We start from the raw sequence: 12053 nt of genomic DNA on the forward strand, positions 1-12053 counted from the left end.
AGGGAGCGATCGTTATTTATGGCAGGGGGAATGGGTAAATTTAGGGGAACACGAAATTTTTTGTGGTCTTGAGGGGGGAACCTGAAATTTTTAGTTGAACCAAGAGGGGGATTGTTAAATTTTAAATGGAGAATGTTGGGAAAACGAGGGGGAACGCGAAAATTTTGAGCGGACGCGAGGGGGGAACGTGAAATTTTTTGTCGATATTTTTGCCAAAACACCCATTCCCCCCCCCCCCTGCCGTAAATAACGATCGGTCCCTAAAGACATATTAATTGTACGAACTTTTAAATTGAGTTTGGTCAATTTTTTTCAAACCTGATTTTTTTTGTAATGCTTGTCAAGTCATTATGTTCCAACTTACACCTCATTAGATCATGGAGTTATTATTTAATGCTAATAAATAATGTCATTGAGAAAAATAAAGTACAACTATTTATTTAATTAATTAATATCTTTTCATATTAATCTAAAAATCAATTTATTTATTCTTAATTAAAGAAGAATTGTACTTCATTTATTTACTTCTTGCGTTAATTGATTAATTAAAAGAAAATCGAGGCCTAATTGTTCTTTCTTCCTTCCATTACTAGTATTTGAATTTTATTTGCATGAAAAGAAAAAGCAAAAAAGAAAGAAATGCAAAAATAGGGAAGACAAGAAAACAAATGAAGACACGGGATAAGAAAACACATTTTGACAAATTTTAGCTCTTATTGTACTCATTTCGAGATGTTTCGAGTCCCATTTTGATTCATTCCAACCCATTTTCATCCTTTTCGACCCGTTCCTATCCTTTTCCAATCCATTTCCATCCATTTCCATCCATTTCCATACGTTTCGATACGTTACTAAATTTACAACTACCCATTTCGGAATTCATTTGTAATACATTTGTCAATTTCATAGAATGCTCTCATTTGGAATCAACGAAATTTAGATGGTCACCTTGGGGTGGTTGGGGGAATGGATGCATGTGGATGTATACGGGGAGTGTATGGGGTTGTATGGGGGTTTGTATGTTGGTGTACATTCGTGTGTTCCCGTGTGCGCTTGTGGGATGCTCATAATATGGTCGCGGTTGTGAGGCATAGTGTCATCGCCCCGATATCTTCATGGCAGAAATCGCCATGATGGTAGATCAAATCCACAGCCACGCATGGCCATTTTGTTCCGACCTGTTTAATAGTTATGAGACGCATAATGGGCCGAGGGACATCCGACTAAGGCTATTGACAATAGCCTGGTGACTGACCTCTATAGATGTCAGTGAGCATGGTACGTCATCTGCTTTTAGACTGCCTCCACCAGTGGCCTACGCTGCGCTATAGTACCGTGTATCTTCCGTGACCCAAGTGTTTACGAATGAGGGCAGCTGTCATTTTCTTTTTGTTCTCCACATATAAAATCAGAATTTTTGTCAGTTTTTGAGTTAAAACGCACAGTTCTTTTACAATACGCAAGCTAACGACTATCATATTCTTTCAACACATATATTCAAGTGCAAGCCTTGAAATTGGCTTCTTTATAAACAAAAAAATTACGCGAGATATTCATCATTTTCTACCCCGGTATCCAAAGATTTATCGTCTGAATATCAAATCGTGTATAGCAGTTACACGTGTATTGATCCCGGGTATTGATTTAGTACCTTCCTGTACAAAATAATTATTTCCCAGGCGTCGTCGCTGCGTGGAGCACTGTTTGTCTGTTGTCTTTCCAGCTTCTGACTACTGGTCGGTTAATACAACTATTTATACATGATACGCTCACAGTTGGCATGGTTGGACCAACTCTTGACATAGTAATACCTCTCCACAAAATAAAATCCTTGCAAAAAGTACATTAATGTGTTTATCGTCTGTAATAAATATGAATGACTTGCAATTCAAAATGTGTACGTTGAATTCCTAAACCGCGACATAAACCATTTTGATTCGATATTGATTGCATAAGTTTGGGACCACCAAAGAAGCCCCTAATTATCTCTTTAGTTCTTGATGATATAGAAATATAGTGAAATTTGTGCAGGCAAAGTTATAAAAATGCGTATCATGCAGCAGCCAAGAATGCTTTTTCAACCTTAGATCGTGAATGGTCTACTAATGGACATTTCCTGTCCCAAATCCATTGATTTATCACAACACATGACTATATTGATGGTTATTCACACGATGCTTTTGAATTCGGATCAATCTGGATTCATTAGATGCACTTCAAGTACAGTAACACGTGCATCGTAACACTCTCGTGCTTAAAGGATGCGTATTTCGTATACAAAATAACAATTTATTCCAATTCAAATTTGTTCTGTACGTCACCACGTGAGTTTGAACCTGCATTGATGTGAAACGTTAATGTCGCCTTGAAAAGGGGGCAAGAGTGTGTTTGCCTGGGGTATGGCTGGTTGTGAATGACAAAGTGTTCTGTGGTTTATGGTCATGAATTTGAACAGCAAGATTGGAGTTTGCAACTGAATTAAAATTGACGGTTTGCAAACATAACGTTAAGTATGAATTATATCAGGGTAAACGACAAGATTCACACGATGTGTTTGTCAGTATTTGTCAATATTTTAATTGATTCCGGTTACTATGAAATAAAATTATATAAAAAGAAACTGTCATGCTTGTAACGACCACTAACGACGAGTCAAGTTCCGAGGCCTTGTTCAAAATTTGCGTCAAGTACATACTTAAGCTCTATCAATGTTTTAGCATCATTTTTAGCAAAGAGATTGAGACAGACGATATTTCACTCTAGAAAGAGTGTAATTAACTATGCAAAAAGCAAAGAGTGTAACTCACTCTGGAAAGAATGTAATTCATTCTGGGAAAGTATGCAATTCACTCTCAAACGAGTGAATTTTGAATCCTTTCATGGGCGGATCCAGAAGGGGCACGGGGCGCCAACCCCCAACCCCTGAGATCAAAATCATGCAAAATCAGACCCTTTAACCATCCCACATGGAATCACCGCTGCGATTGGAGTGATTATTGAAGACAATCCATAAAAAAGTGAAATTTCAATATTTTACATTTAGAGACTAGTTTTAATATCATCAAATTCAAGAGAGCTCTCTGAATAATTTCCTTTATTAATATGGAATCAATCATATATATAATATTTTGGATTTATGAATGATGTAAAAGGTGCACTCTGTTGATTCTACTTGAAAATATATATGGGGCGTTGAATACGTTGATTTTTTAAATTCTAAATGTTTTCACATGTTTTTTTCAAAGTTATCAAGATGTTTAGATTTTGATTTGTAATAGTGTATTGTTTTTAGAGTGTAAAAAATATTTACTGTGTAGACCTAGTTTATAACTAAACACTTGTAACTGTTTTAATAGTCTAACAGTGGAACACACGTGTTATATGCCTACACATTTCGATTTAGTGTGTAGTTTTTTCGCCCGGTGAAGTGGCCATACGCGTTCTACTTCGTCACAAATCGTAAGAGACACTTTGTTTTGGATGTTATTGCGAGCCTAATCACGTGGTTGAATTCATCTTCTTCGCTGGAGCTGACATTATAACTATGTAATAATGTTTCTAACCAAATAAACCCATGCGAACTCAAAGTACGTTTATAATCGCACATGGTGTAGCAGCTGCTGACATTTCTCTCAAAGATAATCGTGGATGAGCCACGTGATCACAAACATATTAATACACGATTTGAAGCGTATAATAATATTAGGTTAGACTGGTTAAAAGGATTTTCCGAAAATACAGACATAGATGATAGACATATGGATTATCGCAGCTACAGAAGGAAATGCACCTATAAAAGCCTCTCCCTTCAGGTAGCATTGAGTAATGCTGAAGATAGGTATAACAAAGGCCCAAATAATGATATTTGTTCACATCATAAAAGACCAATGTCAATACCAAATCAGCGAGGACCAAATTAGAGTAAGAAGGTTATTATAGAAAGTGTCCATACCCGAAACGTGAAACCAGGGATGTGAGAGTAGATACGGCGACAAAGGTCCACACAATATCGTTTTATCACGTGTTACCTCACATGCAGAGTAAAAGAAGGAGTCCGTGATTTTGATTGCCATTGTCATAACTGGACATACCTTTTTGTATGTTCATATCATTAATTCGAGCCTCGGGTTCGTAAATTAATTTGAATTGAATATAGAGAGTGGAGGGTGCGATTAACTTTGTGATATGTATGCAGCGATTTGAATATACACAACAGACAAAAAGCAAAGTAGACAAACAGGCAAGCGGGGTAAATACACACTCTTCACTTAAACAAAATCCAAGTACGTAAAGTCGAATAAGAAAACGACTTACCCTGAACATGGTTGTGTGAGTCTGAACAATATCGTTTTACACACCTCTAGCAATAACTTGTTTATCACGAGCAAACGCTACGAAAAGACAGAAGTAGAGGTTAACACACACTCTCGCAAATACTCACTCCGCAACACTCCACCCCTACACACCCCCACGGACAAAAGTACACCTCACATTCATGTTGTATTACGATCATCCGACGCAGGTGGTGGATGACATGATCGAGCCGGTAACCTGTGAAACCGCCCGGCCGTATGGCATTTTTAATAAACTTGGTTAGTTTTGTGGGGTTCATTATCGAACCCCAACGGTTTTAGCTTGTATTTATATTATTTATTAACATATGCCTATTTGTTTGTGATATTTCAAGCGTTTTAAAATTTCAAAATAATCTCATTCAATTACACGGTTGACGATGAAAATTTACTGAATTTATCCGGTATTGGGGAAGCATGCGGGTTTTATCTTTTCTCGAAATTAATTGTATTTTGGAGAATACACTTTAAAGGTGTCCCCTTTGTTTGTCTGTCTCAATTTCTGTTTGTCTGTCATCTCTCGTCTTCTCTCTGTCTATATCTCACTCTCCCGTTTTTCACTGTTATTTTAGACGTATTTTCTGAGTCACATGATTGTGGCTTATTTCACGCGTGCTGTCAATATGTCGACCTAGAAAATAGATACATTTGAATCAAAAGCATTTAAACTACTAGACACTAGTGTGCGTGCCAAAAAGGAGTTTTGTGATGTCAACATTTTGTCTTTACTTTTTTCTCTAACAGATTCAATATTTTATGAAGTTCTGGTTTGATTCTATGATCTCCCTATGTCACTTATAGTCCCACCGGTTACACATATTGAATTGGCTAATAAAAAAGACACACGTTTATAGGAAACATTCGTGACTTTGATTGAGCAAACCAGATCAGAGCATAATTTACTTTGTTGTATTATATAAGGTTAGGTTGCACTACTGTCAATAAATATATTGCTTTATGAAAGCAGAGGTGACGAGACACGATATATAGTACTGTCATGAAAGTGTGTCACTGAAGTTATGGACTGGTAAGAAATACACCTAATGGATATTGAAATATTTCTAAGAGTAAAATATTTACAACTTGCATTTTACTTCTTCATTATTTTGTCTCTAGTCTTGGCAATCGGTATAAATAGGTAAGATCCGATTTCTAAAAGGTTAAAACACGTCTTTAGCTTATTTCGACGAATTAATTTAGGTAATTTGATGTTAAGCAAGTGTTTTTTTGCTTTTTTTGTTTGCATGTTTCTCCGCATCTGGGTACTTTTGATGATAAGCAAGTGTTTTTTCTTTTGCTTGTTTGCCCGCAATTGTCTTTGCTAGTTTGCTATGTTTGTTTATTCTTTCATACTTTACTTAACCTTCCGAATTGAGTATTTTACTAAGCACAGTTCCTACAGACAAAGATTAAGTGCATTAAAAACTTTTAATAATCACAGTTTCTGTAATTAACTCGCATGAATATTACATTAAGTTTATCCCTCGTTGTTTGGATCATTGTTTTGCGTTCATTGCTTTTATGTCACTTTGTTTTGTGTTTACTATTTTTGTAAATTAATTGACCGGTCCCATACTTATTCAAATAATTCACAGTAAGTTAGTACAATTGGGCGAATTGTTTTGTCAAGATATCCCAAAAAGAATCCAAATAAATTTTTGGGTTATTCTGTTCGATATAGGCTATAGAGTTGGGGACAGGAATCAGTGACCCCTATCTAAAATTTAAACAAATGAAGCGAATAATAATTAAATTACCGATGCCGTAGTAGTGAACTTCATAAATGATTTATTGTGAAAAAAATGATTTCATGCCAATATATCGTATAGTTCACTTATAAATAATCCGTTCGAGTTGTCATCTTCTTCTAAAGTAGGTCCCAAATATGTGGGGGATATTTGTAAAATTGTTGACCTCAATTTTTCGCCCATGCCGACAATCTAAAAGGGGGAGGGATGTACCCTTCAGCTACAGTCACTTGAGCAATCGGGATGAACAGAAAACATTTTTGAAGTGGATAAAAAATGTCAACCGTGTGTGGTCAACCCCTACAAAGAAAATGCCATCCCCTATAGTGTAAAATTGGCCGAAGAAACAATAAAAATTTCACCATTATTTTTGGCCACAACGTAAACACAAAATTTCATGATTATTTCAAGATGATTGTTTTTGTGATTTCTGGCCCTGTGATTCGTTGACTTAAGTCTACCACAAAATTCTTGGATGTCTAAGATTACATCTTAGACGTCCAAGGTTATGGATGAAAACAAAACTCGACCGGCGGTTGACCGCCGGTTCCGTCCGGTTTTCTTAGGCGTCTTTTGGTGCTATTGGCTACAGACCCACCTACTTCTCCATACACCTACCTCTAAAGGCCTACAACCATGGACCTTTTTTTCAGTGACCAGAAAATACCCAACCAAGACCGGCGCAGACCGAAATTTACCACCCAACTGTCGAGAACATCCACTGGATACCGGCCATTTCGTAAACCAAGGGGGTCTTATTCCGACAACTGTGGAAGTCATAGGGTGCAGGCAGTGGCATAGCATGGGTCATCTTATTGGGGGGGGGACCGACCATGATGGGGGGACACGGGCCATTTTTTTGGCAATTTTTGCAATCGATTGGGGTGCCCCCACCCCCACCCCTGTGCCACTATGACGCTACACCACTGGGTGGTTTATCCTCATGTAGTTGGTAAAAAGTCACACACGTACAACAGTACACCTCACAGTCATGTTCCAGGCACATTTTTCGGCGAGTACGTACCTGCGGGGATCCGATATCAGTGAAGCATACGATTGTTTTCCTCGATCTTATGTGTATTATGGATGTCTTCTCTCTGTCTGTCTCTTAATTTCCTTTGTCTATCTCTCGTCTCTTTTTCCTCTCTCTATCTCTTCTTTCTTCTCTCTTATTTTCTCACTGTGTACAAATCCCACTCTCCTTTTTTTTGTCACTAATATTGCTAATATATTGGCCTCGAAAATGGTGACATTTTAATAAAACTACTCTAATCTTAAAATCAGACTTAAGAAAAAAATATTATGTGTACGTGCCAAAAAAGATTCTTATTCAACAAGCTTTATACCATCACAATAATAATGTAATGTAAGATAAGACACGATTTATAAAAAACAATTGCAACAAAATCTTCAGCTTCCAACCTCCTCAATTGCAAGTTGTTACCTTTGAATGCCATTATAATTTATTTTTGCATATTGCGATGTCAAGATATTTTGCTTTCATGTATAAATTTGCTATTTTTGCTATTCTTTTGAATTCTACTTAACCTTGTCCTTGAGTTGTTTGGTACTAAGCATTCTCATATTACTCAGTTTCTCCCCAGCCAATTCACCTGATTGATTCCTCCATTGTGGAATAATTTGTGATCATTGTTTTATGTTGCTTTTTTCTGGGTTTTTTACACCCCGAAACATCGGCTTCAAACGGGTCTAATATTTATTCAGTCGGTGTTGTACTGAAGTAAGCTACTACAATTAGCGGTTTATTTGGTTTCGAATTCCCCAAAGGAATCAAAAGAGACTTATTGGCTGATTTTCGGGAAACAGACCGATTTAGGCACAGGAATCCGTAAACCTACTTACATAATTGGATTCAATTCAATAAGTTACAGCAGAATAATAACTCAATTATTCAGTTGTGTATGTAAACAGAATAATACTGGTAATAAATGCTAATCTAATGATCAAAAAATGTGTCTTAAAATTCATTATTTTCCCTTTTTATCTTTTATTTTAAAGTATCATTTCATGGTAAAGCTTGGTTAGATTTTAAAGCAGTCTATGGGGTATATAAAGTAACCTAATACGATGCAAAAACAGTACAAAATTCGCAAATAAGTTTGGAATACAACATAGAAGACGTCAGAGCACTCTAAACACGAAGTATATTTTAATTTTAAAAAATGTGAAGGTTCGACAGTGCTCAGAGCTGAGAATTGCTTGTCAGTAAGTTGTCAGTAGAAGAGAATATTACCGGTAATATAAGTTATTCCTGAGACTGAACCGTCTCCTTGCCCCCTTTTTTCCTTTGCCCTCCTGATTTTCTCTTTCATTTTTTGTCAGAGGGGCACTTTTTCTTTCATATTTTGTCAGGGGGCACTCTACCTACTATATACATGTTATTATTTTCTCTACTGTAATTGCCTACACATTCACACCCACTGTTGGTCAATGTTACATTAAGGTTTCTGACGCTTTCTTTCTCTGCAGGGACACTATACACTCTGGGAGTTTCCGGCATCAGCCCTGCCGGTCTTGCTGCCTTGATATTTTTAAGCCCTGACCGTCTGGGTGCCCAGTATCAAGAACAAGGTCATATGGAGCATTGAAGTTTATATTATCATTTTGTTGAAAATATTTAAGTTCTGATATCAATGATAATATTTCCTTTTTTAAATTTTTGAAATAGCTCATCGGGAAGGTGCAAAAATATGAAAATCAAAACTAGCTTGGAATCAGTGCACAATTCATTTGCAATGACCCGATGACGTCACGTTGTGGATATATATCTGACTCTGAATGAAAAATGTTTTAATTAGCGGCGCGAGTCCATTTTAGTCAATATTCACTGCGAAGGGAAATTCCCAATCCCAATCGCACTCTCTCCTGATATATATACATGAGAAATGGAGAGCGAGGAGAAGTTATACTATCTATCTTTTTAATACAAAACAACGTAATTTGCTGTTCTAAAATGTTAGACTCGGACCTGTCAAATGAGAGAATAGGAAACATAAATTTCCATTTCTCTTCTTTGTAACTTGAATCAACACAAGTCTACGCACAATCATAGAACCAACTAAATACGTTCCATATTTCCAGTATAGCAACGTTATTAATAGCCCGTGGCATCTGTAAACATCAATTCTGTTCTAAAACATTCGTTACATTCGAAAAGTCAACGAATCAGATAAAATTTTACGACTTTTCAGAGAAATAAAAATGCATGAGATTGTGAGATGCTTGGTTGGTCTAAGGATTTTTCTTAATTAAAATCCAAAGGCAGCGAAAAAAAGAATTTCCCTAGCCCCCCCTAAACCGTTTTGATTCAATATTGATTGCATAAGTTTGGGTCCCTAATTATCTCTTTAGTTCTTGATGATATAGAAATATAGTGCAATTGGTGCAGGCAAAGTTATAAAAATGCGTATCATGCAGCAGCCAAGAATAATTTTTTCAACCTTAGATCGTGAATGGTCTACTAATGGACATTTCCTGTCCCAAATCCATTGATTTATAACAACACATGACTATATTGATGGTTATTCACACGATGCTTTTGAATTCGGATCAATCTGGATTCATTAGATGCACTTCAAGTACATAGTAACTATAACACGTGCTTCGTAACACTCTCGTGCTTAAAGGATGCGTATTTTGTATATAAAATAACAATTTAGTCCAATTCAAATCTGTTTTGTACGTCACGAGTATTGTGAGCATAACACGTGAGTTTGAACCTGCATTGCCGTGGAACGTTAACGTCGCTTAGATGGTCAATGCGGCTGCAAGAAAAGGGGGCAAGAGTGTTTGTGTTTGCCTGGGATATGGGTGGTTGTGAATGACAAGGTGTTCTGTGGTTTATGGTCATGAATTTCAACAGCAAGTGTTTGCAACTGAATTAAAACTGAGGTTTTGCATGAATAACGTTAAGTATGAATTATTTAAGGGTAAACGACAATATTCACGCAATATGTTTGTCAGTGTTTGTCGATATTTTTAATTGATTCCGGTTACTCTGCAACAAAGGTCTATCAAAAGAAACTGCCATATTATGCTTATAACGACCACTGAGTCACATAGTCCTTCATAACAGTTTTTTTTAATTTAATGTTCCGAAGTCTTGTTAAAAATTTGCGTCAAGTATACATGCGAAAGCTCAATGTTTTAGCGCCATTAATTATGAAAGAGAGTAAGACAAAAAAGGGAGATATTCTAGAAAGAGTATAATTCAATCTGGGAAGATGTGCAATTCAATCTCAAATGGATCAAGAAGAGGGCGAGGGCAAAATCAGTCCATTTGAACCACCGCGCATGAATCTACCGTTGCGATTAGAGTGATCACTCTAACCAATCCGGTTTTTTTACATTTAGAGACTAGTTTTAATATCATAAAATTCAAGAGCTCTCTCTGAATAATGTCCTTTATTAATATCATATTGTATATTTATGAATGATGTAAAGGTGCACTCTGTTGATTCAACTTGACAATATACACTTTTAAGAAAATCAATTTATTGATAGCGAAGTTTATAAATATTCACCATACGTTGACAAGTCATAATTCAAACAAAAAAGACATTTGCAAGTATTTTAATTTTACTCGGATGTATACTTAGACCATCTTGTACATTAACAATAGTTCGTATAAATAATTGTGGGTTTCCATGTTATGCGATGTTTACTTATGGTAATAAATTTCACGTTTGTTATGAATGTTGACATATTCATACCACGGTATCTATACGACACAAATTCGCTTGCATATTTGGAATATATTGTAAGATACACTGTTTCACCGCAACCTTCTGTTTATATCCCTTAGCAAAGCTATAACAGGTGCGCCTCCAGGTTGCTCATACGTATCATAGGGTCTCTGTTAATGGAATACCAACGGTAGTCCACCTATAATAATAGATATTACTTAGGAAATAGCAGAGCTCATTCATAATAAGAAGGTCAACATAGTAGTGAACGTTTGTTACATGAACATACCTGCCCAAAGCCGGCAGTGATGATTTGGCTGAATTGGATCATACTTTGAATAAGGAGATTATTATGGGTGACTGTTAATGTTATACCATCATCATTAAAAAAAATAATACGAGCGAGAGAGTATCGCATGACCTTGTTCTTCTTACATGTGATAACCAGAGAGGGTGCCTCGGCATTACGCCACACACGCGTGACACGCGCAACGTTGTCGAGAACTGTAATTATGTTAGGAAAACATGAGACTGGAGTTCGAAAAATAACATGCACTGATTGATTACTGCATCTTGTTGACATCTACTCTCATCCTTATTTCATCTGCTAAAAATAATTTATTATTCAATTACTTTATGCTTTAATTGCAATATGCTTTATGCTAGGGTGGCTTCAAAACGCAACAACCGGTCAACCTCGGGCGCCCTGGGCAGAACTGGCGTTTTAGTTTGAAGCCATGCCTTACATCTGTTATACTCCTTATACGTAATCTGTAATATGCAATGGAGAAACTTATGGGACCTGGTCCACTCCAATGGACGGTGCTTCTTTGTGGATTGTTTTTCAAATTTTAGCAAGTATAATTTCGAATTTAGATGACACACATTCAGAATGCTAGCTCGAAAATAAAGCGTAAATTAAACAGAGCATCACGCTTAATCCAAGGTAACATAGGTATAGACTAGTAACTATATTTGATCATCAAACTTGAGGAAATCTCTGTGTTTAGCTCAATATTTATCTTCAAATATTGAAGTGGTTGTTGTAATTTGTTTTACGAATTTGCATTATTTAAACCAATGAAAACTTGACAATTCCAAATTGTGTGGTGTTTTTATTCCTTATTTGGTTTGTATATTTGTAATTAAATAGGGGATATAATTTCAAATGATATATTTACTTTCTTGCATTTATGCAATAACTTTGTCCTTATTCGCGCTTGTGTAAATGTGAGATTATTTTTCTT

Source organism: Amphiura filiformis, chromosome 15, assembly GCF_039555335.1.
Source record: "Amphiura filiformis chromosome 15, Afil_fr2py, whole genome shotgun sequence".
NCBI lineage: Eukaryota > Metazoa > Echinodermata > Ophiuroidea > Amphilepidida > Amphiuridae > Amphiura > Amphiura filiformis.